The sequence below is a fragment of the Limanda limanda genome, chromosome 18 (genome assembly GCF_963576545.1).
Source record: "Limanda limanda chromosome 18, fLimLim1.1, whole genome shotgun sequence".
Lineage (NCBI taxonomy): Eukaryota > Metazoa > Chordata > Actinopteri > Pleuronectiformes > Pleuronectidae > Limanda > Limanda limanda.
The window spans coordinates 22,559,142-22,578,858 of NC_083653.1; the positions used below are offsets into that span (position 1 = coordinate 22,559,142).

Below are 19,717 nucleotides of genomic sequence, written 5' to 3' on the forward strand. Positions count from 1 at the left end.
ATTGAGTAAGGCCATCGAATTAGAGAAATAGGTAAATCATTCATTATTGCTCCGACACATATTCAGTCTGAATTCAGAGAGGGTTTTAATCTATGATGTTACAATTGTTTTTCAGGACATTCAGCTGTAACACTGTTGAAACAGCTCTGCTCCCAGTAGAACTACACGCATCCATTATGGACTGCACTTGAACTCTAGCTTAACTCTCTTAACTGTGTAATATCAATTCTGTCTATTCAATACAATGGGTGCAATCCATTCCCTGTACATATTCTAACATTTTTTCCCACTGTATATATTAGTTTTTATTACATTTATTTAAATTTTCTATATTTTCCTTACACTTAAGTATTATTATTCTTACACTTGAGTATTGTATGTTACTTATTATTTCTTACTGATACTATTTTTGACTCTCGCTGCTGTGATACTGCAAATTTCCCCGTAGCGGGACCAATAAAGAATTATCTTATCTTATCTTATCTTATTCTGTGGAGTTTATGTCTGGCAGTAGCTATATAGAAGACGCCATGTCTAAAATAAGACCACAGAACTCCAAATGGGCCAGGGCACTAAAACACACTGTACATGTCTATGTGATGTTTTTATTTAAGATTATAGGCAACTGTGGAATGTGGGAGGTAAATCTGTCTGTGTGAGTCGACTAAACAAATTCTTTTCCTCTCCATCACTCTTACATCCTCTTTCTCCATATTTCTTCTCCTCCATCTATTCTCCACCTGCAATCTGATTAAGAATCAGGGTAATACTCCCCCCCCCCCCCCCCCCCCGCCTCCAGCCTCTATCAGCTCCCCACCATGCTGACAGTTCTCAAATCAAGATGTATCGCCTGCCGGAGGCACCCGAGCACAGAGAATTTTATTTAACACCCACTCTCCACTGCTCAATGAGCCTCGCTGTAATGACACTTACCTTGATTAATAGAGCTCTTTATATGTAAATAGGAGCCGCATTTGCTTCATTTTTTTCAACAGGGCCAATTTTAGGTAACGCAACCCCCTCCTCCCTGTCTAATAATCCCCTCAGCTTTGCTAATGAAGTCCAAAGAGCAGATAGTGACGCTTCATCTAAGAAATAAGAAATAAATACATGTAGATCTGCACAGAGACATCAGGATCTCAGTCTTTATAAAAGCTGCCTATATGTTTTTTCAGGGTGTTTAATCTAATTATTTCTCATTGAATGATCATTGACTAGTTACAGTAATAGCTCAGTAGAGCTTGGTGTTTTGCCTCCCCTAATTTGATCTGTGGTGAGAGTGTATGCTGACAGTGGCAGTAAATCTCCCCCAGGACTGCAGGATAGAAGAGGGCCATGTTTAGAGTCATACAAGGCTTCTCCATGCCCGATAAAGCTCGAGCCATAACATTTAGCCATTATGGAATACATGACTGAATCTGTACTTAACTCTCCTCTCTGCTGCACAGCACAGCTTGCGCCACCATATGTTGTATTATCTAGACTTCAAATGTTTGTCAAATAGGATATGTAAGAGTTCATTTCAGAATTCTATATGATGGAAGTGCAGCATGACAAAAAACACATTGTTCATGACATTAATCTGTTCTGGGATAAAGGAGGAACGTAGAATTATAAAATTAAAATTGCAACGAGTGTGAAAACGCATTCTTGAAATTGAAAGCAGTGTTTGACAAAAAATAACTTTCAGCCATTCACCTTCCAAGTTTTTGTGGAGGTTTCAATTGCATTTCATGATCTCAACAGCAGAATTATTGCATTAAAATCCTATTTTAAGTTACATTTTTACAGCAGGTCAGATGATGACAATTGAACAGAAGATGGAGAGATATGATTGCGCACATGCATGGTGGACCTTGAGTTCAGAGGTCTATATTCACATATCAAAGGGCTCATGAGGACCAGATATTTTGCCTTTTCATATTGATTGTAGACCTGATGTTCACAAAGGCCCATAGTTAATATGGGGGGGAGGTCTTGGAACACAAGAGAGATTTTACACACTGGATTCCACAACAGGACTCACAGGAGGAGCTACATCTGAGCAGGGTTCGGTTGTGGATTTGTGCGTCCTCTAACTAACCCTTTGCCCTCTGTCCCCTGTGTGTCCAGGCCTCCATGGTTGGCTCAGGGATCTTCCTCCATCTGGCAGTGGAGCTCAGCCGCAGTCGCCACTTCACACCCACCTGATCACTCCCACCTCACCTTGCCGGAGCCCGCACGGTGCACGCGTGTACAGGATCACCATGGAAACGCCTCACCTCAAAGATTTGGACTTGAAAGTGAAGAGACTCGTGTGAGGCGAGGAGCTTCGTTGCTGCACGGGAAAAAAGCAACGAAGGAGGACTCCACAGTGCAGAGAAGCAGAGTGAAACTCGTCCATCTTCTCTTAAATTATTTATTTATTTTTCTACAACCACGGGACGACGACGTTTCTCCTCCTTTTTTAAGTAAAGCTTTGCCCCTAAACGTGCCCATCATCCCCACCCTCTCCTCCAAAGGCCAGAAGAGTAAAACACTGTGGAATAACTCTTAGATATAAGAGGACTCGCTGTTGTGCTGTGTAGGTGTGTGCTCTTTATTTCTGTTCATGTTTGCGCTTGTGACCATTAGAAGTTAGAGTGAGCTTTCATGTTTAAAAAAAAAAAATCCTGACTGTGGCCAAGGAAAGAAAAATGTGACTGTTTAGTTTCTGTTCTCCATGCATTGCATCCCTGCTGTTCTCATCCCACGTGTGTTAAAAACTGGAACTGAAAAGACTTTTCTGAGAGAGCAGGACCAGGCGGCGGACTCTGGTCAATTTTTGACAAAATTTTACATAGTTTCGTATAGCACCAAAACACGGATAAGAAGTCTGCACTAAAACCAAAATAAAGACTTGACTAAGGAAGCATCAGCGTGTTTTTATGTGAATGTGCTTCTGTGTGTTGGAGTCCGACAAAGTGGTTTAAGCAGCAACATCAGTTTGCTGGAGCAGGTCACGTATCCAGCTCTGGTTCGATATGGGATGGGATTGCAGTTGTCTGCTGTTATTGGATTGATGGTGACAGGGATGATGGATGACCGGGCGCCGAATTCTACAAAATCAGCCCAGTCTGCAGCGGCGGCAGCTTTTACTCACTGCTGTTGTTTCTATAAAGCCTGTACAGTGTGTGTGTGTGTGTGTGTGTGTGTGTGTGTGTGTGTGTGTGTGTGTGTGTGTGTGTGTGTGTGTGTGTGTGTGTGTGTGTGTGTGTGTGTGTGCACCAGTGTGTGTGCACCTGTGTGTGTGCACGTGTGTGTGCGCGACAGACAGAAATGTACAGAAATAAAAATAAGTTACAGAGGTGTTCAAGTCCCATTGAAATATATATATATATATATATATATATACACCTGTTGGTCTCATTGGAACACTGATGATTTTTAGTTTTTCGCTCCCAACATTCACAGGAGAAAACAAATAAACACAGAATGTAGGAAAAAAAAAATGAAGAAAGCCGCCGAGGAGCTCATTTATCATTGTCAGCCTGTAACGATCCTCTGCGGTTTGTATTGACGAACGGCGGCAGAACACACAGAGCTGCAGAGCTGCACGAGGTCGAAACCAACCTTCATCATTACTATCGATGAATATTAATTTTCATCAGCAGCAACAGGCACGCCATTACTTCAAACTCAGACTATTATTACGATCTACAGGGCTAAATAATAACAATAGCACCTAGATTATTTATTTATTTATTTATTTATTTACCTATTTATTATTATTATTTATTTTATTTGTTTATATTATATTGATTATCATCATTATTATTGTTGTTGTTGATATTGTTATTATCATCAATGTTATCATCATTATTATTATTATTATGATCAGGTTATTCTTGTTGTTATTAATGAGTGTGAACGGAGTTTTACAGAGGATAAAGATCAGTCCGTTTTTCCCGATGCCCTCTGTCTCGCTGTCTTCAAATAAAACAAACACGGCCTTTTTTCCTCCAAACTCCTCTTTTTAATTATCACTTGGAGCGAGCTGTTATTTGATGCCATTAGGTAAATCTTCGTTGCTTAAAGGGAAGCGCGCGGGCAACATTAGTGCGAGCTGTTGCGAGGCCTATGGCCTCAGGTATGTTCGCTCCGCATAAAGGTGCAATATGATTATAATAATTGAAATAAAAATAAAAATCATTCAAAAAAAATGACAGCGTACAGGCCGAGACTAATGATATCGAATAAAACAGGCACTGACCAGAGAATCAACTCTAGTCTCATAGAAAATTAAAATCCATTACAGCGTGTTGTGTGATTGACATTGGTCTGTTTCCCACTTTATAATTATTGCAAAACTCTCTCTTATTCCTGTGAATAAAATACTCACAGACTGTGTTGCGACTATAACGAACGTTTGCTCTCCTGAGCAGGAAGCCCGCGCAGCAGCAGAGAGGACTGCGGAGGGATGATTCTGGAGCTCAGCTCTAACAGGCCTAATTCATTCAGCCCCGCCGCCTGCGCTGGAGACAAATCCGTTTTGAAGGCTGCCGGAAACAGGCGCGTATCCGTATGAAATATGGGTCAGAGCTCCTGCAGAAAGCTGCATTACATGATGCACAAAGTCTGCTTTTTACTCCCAGTGCCGCCTAACGACAGCAGCAGTGTGTGATGGAAGGTGTACAGCAGAGAGCGAAAAACAAAGCACACTGCATTCAAATACACTGGGTCGCTGATGGCATCATGACAATGTGTAGATGTAGGTCACTGTGAACTCATGATAAGCCTACTGTAATACAACATGCAGCATATTACAGAGACAGGCCAATATTAAAAACTGAGTCACTAACAAATCTCCACATTAATAAAAAGTCACAGGGCCACAGTCACGTCATCGGAATATTTTAAATCTTAAATATAAATACAACTGTGATATGGATTATCAAACACAGAAAAACAACGGGGCTTGAGTCTTGAAAATTTGGTTTCATTTTTTATTTCACATTGGTAATATTATTTGTAATGTCATTTCATTTCCATTCACTTTCGTACAACCCACACCTAGCCTAGAAAATACATCAAAAAGAACAATCAACATAAATAAAAAATCCAATAAGGAAATGATATTAGTGTTGTAGTGCAAAGACAAAATAACAAATAATAATAAATATATAATGTGAGATGATACTCAACAATATGCAACCAAAATTTTGAATCAAGTGGGAAGAACTGCACGATGCATTAGAGTCTAGACAATTTGCTTCTCCGGCAGCACTGAAGATTGCGGAGAGAAAAAAAACTCCACAGTTGTATAACTGTCGTATAAGCTCGTGGTGAAAATAATAAGAGTGATATTTATAGATATAATGATGTCATTAGTGATAGCAGCTTATATTAAAATAAAATAGTAGAATGTGCAGCCCACGTCATTCCTTTCAATTCAAGCCATGCATGCTGGTGTCCTCAGAGGAGCAGCGAAATAGAGTGATGGGGATGCTGGTCAGTCCTCCAACAGAACACTCATCTTCTCAATCATGTCTTCATCCTGTCTTCATCTTGTCAACAGGCCACAGCCACTGTCCCAGATATTTACTGCTGACATCATCACCACACATTACCTAATACATGCTGTGTGTGCACCACCACTACTCCTCTTCTCTTCTCTTCTCTTCTCTTCTCTTCTCTACTCTTCTCTTCTCTTCTCTTCTCTTCTCTTCTCTTCTCTTCTCTTCTCTTCTCTTCTCTTCTCTTCTCTTCTTTTCTCTTCTCTTCTCTTCTCTTCTCTTCTCTTCTCTTCTCTTCTCTTCTCGTCTTTGGGGTTCAGTGGTGTGGGGTTCTGGGTTTAGAACGCTCGTCCTGTAAAGATGGTCAGTGATTCGAATCCAGTCTTTCCTAGTCCTCATGCCGAAGTGTCCTTGGGCAAGATACTGAACCCTAATTAGCACATAGATGCAATGTATGGATGTTTGTGTGTATGGGTTAATGTAAAACTGAACTGTAAAGTACTTTGAGTCGTTATCAGGTCTAGAAAAGCAAAAAATAAATTCAGACCATTTACCATTTTGACAGTAGATACTATTAAAACATTGTATATGCAATCTGTGACCATCATTTCAGCATTTATACGTTAAGCTCGGTAAAACCCTCCCAAAAGGATCTTTACAATGAAAACCATTTCCAATTTACTCTATTACACTCTTAACCCGAATAAGTTGACATTACTTGAAAAAGGTGAGGAAACCCGTTGCCTTAAACCGTTTAAGTTTTTACATAAGGTAAAAACTAAACAAGTTAAGTTGTATTAACATAAAAACCTTAGTTGATTTAGTCCACATATTTGAGTATACATTAGTAATCTGAACTCAAAATCATTAGTTAACATAAATTAATTCTACTAGAAAGTCTAAGTGAATTGAAATTATAATTTTAAGTTAAACAAACTAACATGTTTAAGTAATAACAACTACAACATTATTTAACTCTACTTAAAATCATTTGTTAATGTAAGAGATGTCTTTAAGTTTAATGTAATCATATTTTGAGTTTGCAAAATGCATTGTTTAAACAAAATCAAATGAAAAGTAAGACATTAAACAATACATATAAATGCTCCAATGTATTTTATTCTTGAAAAAACATTTAAAATGTTATATAACAGTAATACTTTTAAGACAAGTATAAACAGACACAAAAAAAACTGCCTGTAACACTTTGTTTGGTGAAGGAACACAGACGTACTGTATAACAATATCTGCTAAATCCTTGTAAACATTATGACCCATACATCAGTGAATTTAAACTGGAAACAACAATTTAACACTGTTTAAGAGATTGTATAAAATCAACTGAGTAGAAAATGCAGTCAAACATATGCCTCTATATCTTGCACCGTACAATACAAGTGGCTGAAAATTCCTTTCCCCTCTCATTTTTTTTTTACTTATATCAGTTTTAACATAATACAAAGTAATAAACACTGATTCAGTGTTGACATTTTTGACTTTTGTCTACCTTTTAGAACAACCACAAATAAAACGTAATCGGCCTCTTCCACTGTTGCTAGTAGTACTGTTAGAAACTAAGTCAAATAAACCACTCATGACAATCACTCAAATAGCTTGAATAAACTAAATAAAAATTAGTTTGGAAAGGGATTATAACACACAGCATATAACAATATCTGATGTATGTATAAAAAACTGGACATATAAACTGGCTACAAGCCTCTAAAACTTAAACTGACTGGAGAAGGACAGATAAACCGTGTCAATTTTCAAATCTGGTGAACACAATATTCAGTCCTGAGCATACACCACAACACATATTGTACCATGGAACACACATGGCTGGAAATTCCTGTCTTTCATTAAACTTAGATAAATTCTTGCATAATACAAATAAACAAAAAACGTTTTGTTATGTGCTATTCCCGTGTAGCCAGACACCAAGCTTGTGGATTTGTCCATATGAGACCAAAACTTTATATACATGTATACATGTTATACATCGAGTGCTAACAAATTCATTTGTGTTCGTAAGAAAACTAGTCAGAAATATACCCACAGAATTATTTTTACAGATACAGTCATGTAGAAAGGGCAAAGCAAATTGTGGATTTGGAGTTTTTGTGGGTGCATGGCCTTTTTTAAACCATCTTGTATTAACTGATCTAAAACCACATTGACCTTCACTTAAGATCATTACATTTTTCAGTGTTTGCAACCTTGGTTTTAGCGCACTCTGGCCCAACGATAGAAGTACCTGTTGAATGAACTGGAATCTGTGCTTCATCGACTTGGGGTAGTTGAGGTTAAGTGCGTATGCAAGTCCCAATAGAAGACAAACAGCCCTCAGCAGGTCTTCAATGTTAACCATCACCACTTTTTCCTCAATGATTATCTTCAAAGATGCTGGATAGAGATGCAGCATCTTCTTGTTGACTGCTCAACAAGAAGGATCCTAATGTCGATGTGTTGGTAGGAATCATCATCATCTGAGTCCTTAAGGAGACAAACATAAGAGCACAAAGACATCTCTGTCATTAAATAAGCATTAGTAACGTTTAGCAATGTAGCCTAGTCATGGGATATTGCGAAACATGAGGGAGGGCTGAATTGGTCATGATTAAAGGAGTAAATTAACAAACACATCACAAAAAAAAAGCAGTTAATTGGGCTCAAATACTTCACCCACCCCTACGGTATAGTGGTGAGTAGATAATGAGTCCCTTTAACAAATAATTGATAAAAGATCAACATGACACATTCACAATGTTATATACTCTTTGATAAAGAAAGAGGTTACTTACAAAGCAAGCTTTGAAAAAGTCATTGGAGAAGGCCTCTGAGCATCATTGTACGAATATCTGTTGGATCTGTAGTCTTTTGGAGAGTAATATGACAACAAGAGTTAGATACTGTGGATACAATGACAGGAAATTAATGGTTTGTATGGGAGTGCCCAAATAACCAAGCACAATTTGGATTGTACTGCACAATTAATAAAGTACAACTTTTTTGGAAAATTACATAAGCTGTGAAAACAATGCAAATACAGGATGGGTATGGACCAACCTTGGTCTCTTGTGATAGCTGAGTCAACTGCTGCCCAATGATCCCTCTCTTACATCAAAATATTTCAACGAGACAAGGACTGTGCCGATCGATGCCCTCAAAGAATTCTTTTTTGAGGTTCTTGCCCACAATCCTACTGTACTTCATGTAGATCTGAAAAATACAAAGTTACATTAAAAAAATGTATCATTTAAAGTTTTTACAAGCTTTCAGACAAAAACAATGCAAGTGAAGTAACTTGTGACCACTTCTTCAGATGTAATTAAACAGAAAAACATAACATGCCTCCATACTGCTTGTGTGGAGTCATCTGAGTGTCACCAAGCCCACTCCCACTGTCACATTCAAATTCAACTCGAAACGGCGTAATTTACACCAAGTTTTTGCCCTAAATGTCCACTACCTGAAGAAGCTATGTTACTGCGCAGCCTAGGGTGAGAGCTTGTGTGGAGTGTGCTAGGGTGAACAGACTCCAGAGGAGGATATCAGAGGACATTTAGGCTAAAAACTTGGTGTAAATGATGCCATTTCGAGACGAATATGAATGTCAGGGCTTGGTGACACTCTGATGACACCACTGATGGAAGCAGAATGGAGGCATGTTATGTTTTTTCTGCCGTTTCATTACTTCTGAAGAAGTGGTCACAAGTTACTTCACTTGTAGCAGAGCAGGCCAGCGTTCCATTATCGTGCTTATGGCAGGTTCAGAGTCGAAAGGTCAGTTGGGCAGTTTCACACATGTGTGCCTCCTGTGCATTTGGGTGAATCTTAGATAAGTATACCTTAAGAGCATTTATGGAATTCAATTAGCACAAACATTATTGGTGTAAGCAAGGGAATGCTACAGTTCTGGTGTAGCTCCCATGTTTTAACCTGTAATGTTTTAAAAGGTGACCCCTTTTCTCAGATATAAAATCACAGTACTTACAGTTCCACTGCATTTTCACAACAAAGAGAAAATTAAAAAACGTCAGCCTAACATCTTAGTTGCAGTAACATAAACGCATTTTGAATAGATATGGTTATGAACAGAAAATAGCTAGCGTTAGCCACAAGCACGTGCAATCATAATGCCCCTCACTAACACAAAGCCTTTAGGTCACTGTTCCCAGAGATATCCACAGATTGTTCAATTAAACACTCGCCATTCCACTTGGTGTAGGATTAATAAACGCTGCTTAATACAAAAGAAGAAAAAAAAAGGTTTTCAAATGAATGCTGAAGCTTTGTGGTCGGCAGCTATCTATGAGCCGACAGAAAATCACATTGATACAAGTTAACTTTAGCTTGTATGGTCACTGGACCGTTTTTCTTTTGTAGTAACATATCCAGGAAAGCTACTGAAAATTATATTTACCGTTCCACTTGGTTTAGGCTTTGACACCGTCGAATATCACTCGTGAAGCAGCAGCAGCCAGACTCCTCACACCGGGCCCTGCAGGCATGTCCCAACATGCCACCGAGCAGAAATTCAAATAGGCCCCTCCCCTTTCTTACAGAAAAGCAACATTCTAAGTCAGCTCTGCTTAACATCATTAGTAACGTTGTGTGTTTCAGGTGAAGAGTGCAAACAACTCATTTCATTAAGTAATGACATACTGTTTTCACGAAACTAGACATTATAAGTTATGACCACTAAACAAGTTTAGTTCAAATAAAATCCGGGTTAAGAGTGTACAGCAATTTATAATTTGAACGTCAGTCTGCAGCATCTCAGCAGTTTACCAGGTTTCACAGCTAAACCTCTGCATTCAAAACATGAATCTAATCAACCAAGGTCACTTTTGTTAATATGAAACCAAATACTATATGGTGGCAGTAACAGAGACCCAACATCCCCAATGAGCAAGTATATATGAGAGGGAAAATAAGAAAGTCCCTTTTACTGCGACAGGACCAAAACTTGAACAGAACCAAACTCAGAGAGGGAGGCCAAAACAGAGAGATAAGACATAATACAACATCACAGTAATACTGTAATACGGCTAAGCAGTTTTGGGCAATGACTTTAATAACTACAATTTTGTCACATCCCTCTTGCTTTATTTACAGTACAATTTGTTATAGTTTCCTTCTATGACAATGAGTTTGTTTCTTTCTAGAGGACATTAGAGTGAATGGGAAATTTGGAGATTGGTTAACACTCTGCTAAAATATCTGGTGTAAACATTTTGCCTTTTACAGTCAAAAGAGGTTTAATCCAAGCTAAAGGATGAAGGTACATAAAGAGAGATTGCTGCTGACCGAGGGTAAAACTTTTTTGTGCAGCCTAGTTGTAATGACGTCTGAAAGACAAGTTGAAGATGAAGAAATTATTAGTTAGTATAGTTGAAGTATAATGGGAAAGATAAAAGTATAAATATATGAAGTTTTACAACTTGGTCTTCAGTGTCTGTGTTTGAAGATGGTTGAAGGAAGAAGGTTGAAATTAAGTTGTCACTACTGAGAGTTATAGGGATACACGGGTCAATAGAGCTATGGCAAAGTGGGATTCTTTGGGTCTGATGAATCAATACATTTTCGCTGCGTTTGCTAAAAAACTTTTATTTGAACTTCTATTGAACTAATAACATTGTTGGCCAAACTGTAAACAAAAACACATTCTAATTCACAAAAAAAATGTAGCAGTCTGATACACATTGAGCCCAGGCCCCAAAGGTTAAAAACAACTAAAGCCATGTTATCCGCGTTAACACACAACCACTCAAGTTGGATGACATGTATCCAATCATTTTACTTTAGGACCATACAACACTAAACAACATGAATATTTCTGAAGGTCTACGGTCTGATTTGCTCATACATAAGCAGAGAGGTCATGCGCAGGCAGAGCATCAGAATACGTGAATGGTTTATCAATAACCAGCATCAATGTTAGCCTTCCAACATACTGTCTATTCCTAAATCCTAGAGGAATCTCTCTCAGCGTGGAGGCAGAAAGTGTATGACCAGAACAGAAAATATTTCCTCCTGCAAATGGATACAGCTCAGCACGAAAAAGGATTCTCCTGTTGTTCAGCAAGGGAGAGGATTGACTGTGATGTAGATGGAGTCCTGTGGTCTGACCCTGCCCATGATGCTGAGGCACAATGAATGCTTCACATTGCACTGTAAAATCATGTTTGGTTTTGTGAGTGTAGCTTCTATTTTTGTGTTTGTGTTTACAGTTTTGAGACATAGAGTCAGTAGATGTGTTTTAGCAATCATAAAAGCAGCAAACTCTCACTTCTAATGAAGTACTTTCTTTTTTGGGAGGCCCAATAAAGTTGATTGTCATTTTCATCATGTATGCAAGTAACAACTTGTTTTCCAAATGGAATGTAGTCTAGCAATAAGATTTCATTGATGTGTCAGATCAGGGCATGAAATCAGGTCGTCTCACTTGTTACGATACCTACAGAAGTTAATCAGTACTTAATACCTTTAAATAAAGTTTATGTTGTTGATACAACACCAAAACTGTCTCTTTCTTTCTCTCTTCTGACACATGGCCCAAAACTCCAAACCTTAATCAATGAGAGTTTTTTTAAAATGTTCCAATTTAAAGACACAACCCTTTTCTCTTAGAAAAAAAAACACTGCAATAATTGCAGTAAATGTTGAAGTGGACAGTGTCAAGTTACAAATGCACCCTGATCAATTCACAATGTATTAAGCAGCAGGTAGAAGGAATGGTAGTTATATCTGGAGATATGGGGTGACCAAACCTCTGGGTCAACTTAGTCAAACACAGTGTGACATATGTGCATTGTCTTTTTCAGCCTTTATTGGGGGGAGTGGATGACAATTACTACCCAGACAGATCAAGGGGTGGGCATGGCTGCAGTTTAGATTTGGAACAAGGAAAATCAGGTGCAGAAAGAGACTTTCATGTCAAATTTATTTATGGTAATACACTCAAGGTCACACACTCAGGGTCAAAGATCAGAATTGAAAAAGTGGCTAAGGAGCAGTGTGAGACTTTTTTGATGTGTCAGCTTCTGTGGACTCTCACACTGCTACAATCTTTGAAATGCCTCAAGGCATTGCATTACATCTGGAATATTACATTACCCACACAAAACAGTGACCTCGTCATCTGTAGGAACATTTTGTAAGTGTACCAGAACAATATACAATGTTTGAGGCTTATCGGCAGCACCGGCCCGCGTCTGGTTAAACTAAAGATTGTTTCATAGATCTGATTGAATTTGTGCTCATTAAAAAAGATAAGAGTGATAAAGGTCTGAAATAATTTTAAAAAAGTGCTTTTTAAATAATGATTTAATTATTTTCCTTGCACAAACGGGTGAATGAATAACAACAAAAACAAAATAAACAAATATTGGTATCGTTATCGGCTATCGGCTAGATTGTTGTTTTAAAAATTGGTATCAGCCAAGAATTTCCATATCGGTGCATACCTAGTTAAAAGGTTTGATCATGTTGCTTTGTGCCTGCTAGATTGGGAATTATTTACTAACCAGCTCAAAAATGATATTATATCAGTTTGGAGTGGCCTACATGAGGCTAGAAGAAAAGCCAGATTTTCATAATGTTTCCCATGTATTTTGGGGTGTACAATTGCATGTGTGTGTGTGTGTGTGTGTGTGTGTGTGTGTGTGTGTGTGTGTGTGTGTGTGTGTGTGTGTGTGTGTGTGTGTGTGCGCGTGTGTGTGTGTGTGTGTGTGTGTGTGTGTGTGTGTGTGTGTGTGTGTTTGTGTGTGTGTGTGTGTTCACATATCTATGAACCCACTGGTCTGACTGCCCAAGAACCCACCTACCTAACCAACATTTTAGTCCGAAGTCTTAAAGGGGACATATTATGCCCATTTTACCACAAGTTGATATGGGTCCTTGGGGTCTTAATGAAATGGCTGTAACATATTTTGGTCAAAATACCACAAGGATCATTTAAAACAGCGCCCTTTTTACCCTCTCTACAACAGCCCTCCTCAGATTTATCTGTTTTGAGTGTGTGAGTGTACCACCACCTAGGGATATAATCTGGATGCCAGATTGGTAGGCTGCAGAAAACATAGTGTAACGGACTTGGTTCATGCTTATGTTTTGTTATGACTTATGTTCAGTTAAGACACCGTGTTACAGGAGTATTAAGATGTCCCGAGGGTCAGTGAACAGGTTGGGGTGGGGCATGTGACAGCTGTAGACCAATGGGGTGGGGTTGTGTGGGATGACAGGTTCTCATTGGTTGGTTTGTTGGGGGTCATGGGTGAATGAGGAAGGAAGTGTCGAAAAACGGTTGTTCATGTGAGGAGTGTCGGAGAAGGAACAAGGAGTGTGACATGTTCGTGTTGACTTTAATAAAGTTACAAATAAGAGAAGAAGGTCCGTGTCGTCTGTGAGGCGGGGACATTACAATACCAATGAATATCAGTTTATAGTTTATTACCGTTGCGCCGATGGCAGTAAACAAGACGAATATCAGCCGCTACCGATGTACGGCCGATAAATCGGTGTACCATTACTTTTAACCACACAATAAATGGGATTCACAGGGCGGCTGTGGCTGAGGGGTATAGTGGTCATCCTCCAACCTAAAGGTCGCGGTTCGATCCCCAGTCTGACCCATCTGCATGCCGAAGTGTCCTTGGGCAAGATGCTGAACCCTAAGTGGGCCCCCATAGAATAACAAAATGCTGCAAATAGATGCACTGTATGAATGTGTGTGTGAATGGGTGAAAAACTGTACTGTAAAGAGCTTTGAGTGTCATCAAGACTAGAAAAGCGCTTTATAAATACAAAACCATTTACCATAACCCCACCTAGTTGGGGTATTGGTAAGTAAACTAACTGGTCAGACTGACAGACTGACAGATCGATTCCCTCTGGTGAAATTTGTGAAAAGATCTAAGATGTGGCCTCTATATTGAGCTTTAGTTTGACACACACACTTCGCAGAATCCTCAACAGGAAAAGGAGGGGCGAGGGAGATGATAAGTTGGACACACCTGTGAGCCAGAGAGGAGAGGGAAAATCAAACAAAAGCAGCATGGAGTGAAAGCATGTGAAGTGAGAGTAACTGTAGGAATGATATCACAAAAAAGACAAGCTAGTTTCTGGAAAGTTGATCCAAGAACCGGCTGGATTTATTTCACAATCATCCGGGACCATGAGACAAAAAAGCTGATCCCTGGAGCCTGAAGTGGATTTTAAAAACCTATTTAACCTGATCGGATTTGAAAGTGATCCCCTCTGTCCTGGATGAAGCAATCAAGTTAAGTCTCTCTGAAACTCTCCTGCCTTCACACAATTCCTTTTGCCTGTGGAAAATGCACCCCTTATTTTCCCTCTACCTGGAGATTAAAGGACCACCAACACATTTCCCTCACTTTACCTTTTCACTGGACCCTAACTCCCCCCTCAAACGTACGTACGTACGTACGTACACACACACACACACACACACACACACACACACACACACACACACACACACACACACACACACACACACACACACACACACACACACACACACACACACACACACACACACACACACAGACTATACTCCCCATGAACTCTTAATGGAAACTTCTTTCATAAGTTTATTTAATGGCTAATTAATTGTTCTTATTTGGATATGAATTTGTTTGCTTTTGATTACTGGATATTTTGTTGAATATGAGTTATTTGTCTCTTTATTAATCATACCTCTTTGATTTGATTGTTAACTTGATTGAATAATTCAATTGAATATATATTGCTAAACCGAAAGGATTGGTTTTGATTTCTTTACTTCGATGCCTTTGTAGTCTGGTAAATAAGCTATCCAGGTTAACTCTCTGACCGGGAGATATTATATATATATATATATATATATATATATATATATATATATATATATATATATATATATATATATATATATATATATATATATATATATATATATATATATATATATATATATATATATATATATATATATACACATTTTATTTCAATTTAGAAAATCTACGCTACAACACTGTCTGCACTGACTCTGATTGAGGCCATACTGTGGTGGAAATGACTAGTAATTGCAAATGTTTCCACTACAATGTGGCTTCAATCAGAGACAGTGCATACAACCCATAATAGGGGTTACATCATGTGATTATCCTGTGACACTTTGACCATTTTACTTAATTTACTTACCCTTCTGACAAAAAATCCTGCTTACTCCAACCCCTGACCTTTCATCTTGCACCATCGGCAAGTCACTTTAACCAATAATCAATTGTTAATAAAATATTTATACATAGAAATAATGAATCAAATAATGTGTCTGAATAATGAGCAGAGGAAAATCACTGCATATGCAGGCCTTCTTAGCTTTCTCACATGTTCTGGTTTTCTGACCCAAAGATTATTTTCCTATCAACCTGCCTTAAGCTGCTGTTTAGAGAAGATCCAATCTCCACTAGCTGCTCAGAAGGAAACTGCAGACAGACACAGTTGGAGAGCAGTGGAGAACATAGTGGAACATTTAGCAGCCAGATTGCCTGAGAGTAAGATCAGGAAATGGTGAGGACCAAACCAAACTATTTGTTATTATAATTTGATAGTGTAATTTCCAGCAGCTCTGGAATCTGAGATACCTGAGGAGTATCCAGCTAGTTAGTAAAAGTTGACGAATTTTTTTAACAAAGGAGCAGCTGTGATGTCGGATTTCTACTTGAATTTTTTTCAATATCTTTGAACATCCCTCAAAGGGGTTAGATTAGACCATTGGCAACAGGACCTTTCTCAAGAAATAATAAGTAAAGACAGTCAGACTTCAGTCTCCTCTGGTCATTCTGAACCGACACAAGCACTGGGAGTGAATAGTTTTCTCCAGAAGCAATGCCTTCACAGTAGAAGATATTCTTGCCAGAAACAGACCATCCGTGTCCCACTCTCTTAGTTTTAAAAAGAAATCTGTATTTTCTGTCAGCCAGGCCCTTCTTCCCCTGCAGCTCTTTCCATCTTACTCTAGATGTGTAGAAAGTGTTTTACTTCAGATTACGGTGGTGCAGAGGAGGATCTGGACAGACACGCTGGACACTGAACTTGCAGCACTGGCCTCTGCTCTGGAATCAAAGTGACACATGTCTGACCCAGTCCTTCACCTGACATTTCTGTTGCCACTGCTGTCCAGCCTGTGTGACAGCCCCTCACACTACAGTAGGCACATCTCTGCAACCCCCGACCCTGCTGCCCCCACCCACCAATCGAAACTTCCTTCTTCCTCATTTGAAGAAATTCAAAAATAGTTGTTTTGTTTCCTGGGCAGTCTGCAAACTAGCTAAAGATGTAAATTGAACTACATTCAGAAGCCTTTATCCTTTCTTTCTTCCGTTCACATTTCTCCCCCCAGGTGAGCTCTGTAGAGGCAGGAAGCAGCAGCTCATGTATTTACTCACAGAGAAAGGCAAATAGAAGGAGAGGAAAAAAATCTGTTGTCAGTTAATCAGGTTCGGAAGTAAAACCAAATAAATAATTTCAAAATGTTTCATTCTTAATTTAACATATTTATTAGTATATTTAAATGTTCCCTCCTGTTCATTTGCTTGTCAGTTATCTTAATTTTTTTTGTCAGCAGGATTAGACAAAAAATACTGAAGGTATGTCAATTAAACCTGATGGGATATCGGCCAAGAAAGAACCCATTAAATGTTAGCTTTGTTCCAGACAAATAGGTGGATACAGGATTTACATTTCTTTAACAGTTGCTCAACATTTACTATTTGCCCTAATTTCCCAGGAATAATGCATGGGTCGATAAACTAAATCTGATTTAGGAGACTGATATCTTGGAGTATGAGGGTTTGGCTTGTAAAAGGGGACTTTATTCTGAAGTAAGCTTTCTATTGCGTGCCAGTCTAGTTGCTAATATAATATAAAAAAACTACAGTGATTTAATGTTATTTTAAGGTAAAAATTGACATCAAGTCATCAAGAAGCAAAAGACCACATCTCAGAAATTATTTTTAAAATATCTTTTATTGCTTCACATAAAATATAATAAAATTAAGTTTGGATAAACCTTGGCCTTGTGCTACTCTAACTACAGGCGGGTTTAAAAGTAGGGGTACTCAGCGGTACTATACCAGCAGAAAGCTTTGTTAGGAAAGTCCAAGGACCTGCTGCGGCAGGTCCCTCAGTCAGTAAACAACTCAATGGCAGCCCACTCTGAGCCACAACCATTGACCACAATGCATGTCTTGCCGTCTTTGATTTTTACAAGCCCATGACGTATAGGTTTCAGGATGGAAATGTGATGCAAACTTTACAAGGTCCAAGTTAGTGGAAAGATGATGGATAGATGGCTGAAGAAGAGTAAACAAGAAATAAAAAAGTGTCCCTTGTTTCTCCATCTGTCAGTTTAACATTTGCAGCAACCTCTCCAAACAAACCCACAATACATTCTGCAAAACTTCCTAATTGACTTGGCCATATCCAAGATGGTGGTGTATGCAAGATAGTCAATAACCCAAAGTGGATTGTTATTTAGCGATGTGTGAAGTTGTCGACCACACAAATCTGAGGTGCCAGTATTTGCCCAACAGTCTTATAACTTCTCCAGGGAAGCCCAACCCTCCAGGACTACACACAGAGAGAAACAGCAGAATTGAGTCAGCAGTGATTGTTGCTTGTGAACTGGACCACAGAATGGGGGTAAGCCGAGACCCACCTGCTTTCAACAGCTGAACAAGGAGAGCCTTGACCTAGGGGGCTCATGTGCTCAGTGATTTTTACTAGTACTTGAAACACACCCATACCATGTTTTCTGATGCGATATAATAATGATGCCATTTCAAAATATAACTGGTAATGCTGCGTGCTACCATGTATTCAACAGTCCCCTTGTTCTCTTACCTGACCCCTCGCTTCCGAGCCAAGGCAGATATAACACCTTCCGTACAGCCACGGCACAAGGAAAGTAGCAGGAATGACGACCGGACGCCAGCTGTGCGGCATTTCCCAAACCTTACGGACCTAACGATTAAAGTTTAACACCCCTCGCCGAGCGGAACGAGGTAAGGAACCTGGTTCTATTCACTTTGCTGCAGGTAGTGTGAAATGGGAGTCGCTGTGTCACATTAACTCGCCAAACTTTGTCTCAGGTGGTTATTTGTTTGTTTATGTATTTTAACGGTTGTATTTGGCTTTTATTGATTAAATATGTTGCACTTAATGTCATTCTTGTTTTACGTGTCTTTACGGCACCACAATGAGGTGAACAATAAAGAGCCGGGACATCAGTTAAGAACTCTCTGTGTCGTGTTTGGATAAGCCAGGGGGCTGTTTTACCTATGGTTTATGTCAGAATAACATCAACTTTAGAACTTTACAAGATGGACAATTTGACTTCAGTGGCCGAGGCTACTTTTGAAGAATATATACAATCTGCAACTTGAATTGGGTTGCAAATTAGCATCTAACATGTCACTTACTTATTCCCACATATGGAAAGCTGTGCCCTGAATAAGCACTGACAAATGCAATATCGTATGTCAGCATAAAGTATTGGGAAATTAAAGGTCAGGGTTGAAGCCAAACTCTGAGAATACACATGCGACTTTGATTAGCAGGCGGCTGTGTTTGGCTGCACGTGTCACAAACAGTCAGGCTATCAGGCCAATCACAGGGAGGCTAAGGGGCTCAACCGTGAGGGTTGTTTAGGTACACTGTCGCCTGCTCAATGATGAACAGACCGTGGAATATATCAAGGGTTCAAGGTGGAGGACACCAGTCACTCTGTCAAGGATTTTATCCATATTTGAAACTTTATAAGAATGCTTTTTACCAGAGTGAGATAGATAGAGAGATAATATACCTCAAACTTGTTCCCTTTTTGCAGCTGTACCTCCTCATATGTTACACTCATACTTGCTGCACTGTTCACTTTACAGTCAAAAACCTTCCAGCATGCATGTCAGTGGGGTCAGTGGGATAGCATTTGAAGTGAAGTGTTACCAAATACTAAGATCTTATTAGATCGAAGTTTTGATGGTTCTGGTGCAACTAGTGGTGTTTGTGTGTATGTGCTGTGTCTGACATGTAGAACAGCTAGAAAACAGCTCAGAGCTGCTCAGGCCACGACCTGTGAATTCAAGGGATGAGTCGTACTGGAAAATATTAGGCCCCACGATAAATTAACTTCCTCAGTGAGAATCTCTAACTGATGGCAAATGCCTCTGCAC

General features: G+C 39.2%; 1 long non-coding RNA gene across 1 annotated transcript; it reads right to left on the reverse strand.

The window, feature by feature from the left end:
- Positions 1 to 6,573: 6,573 nt before the first annotated feature.
- Positions 6,574 to 10,074, reverse strand: LOC133024316 (uncharacterized). The gene is made up of 4 exons (XR_009683106.1): positions 9,901 to 10,074; positions 8,544 to 8,696; positions 8,279 to 8,351; positions 6,574 to 7,970 (listed from the first exon to the last, which is right to left on the reverse strand). It is a non-coding gene; the product is annotated as an uncharacterized LOC133024316 (long non-coding RNA).
- Positions 10,075 to 19,717: the final 9,643 nt, after the last annotated feature.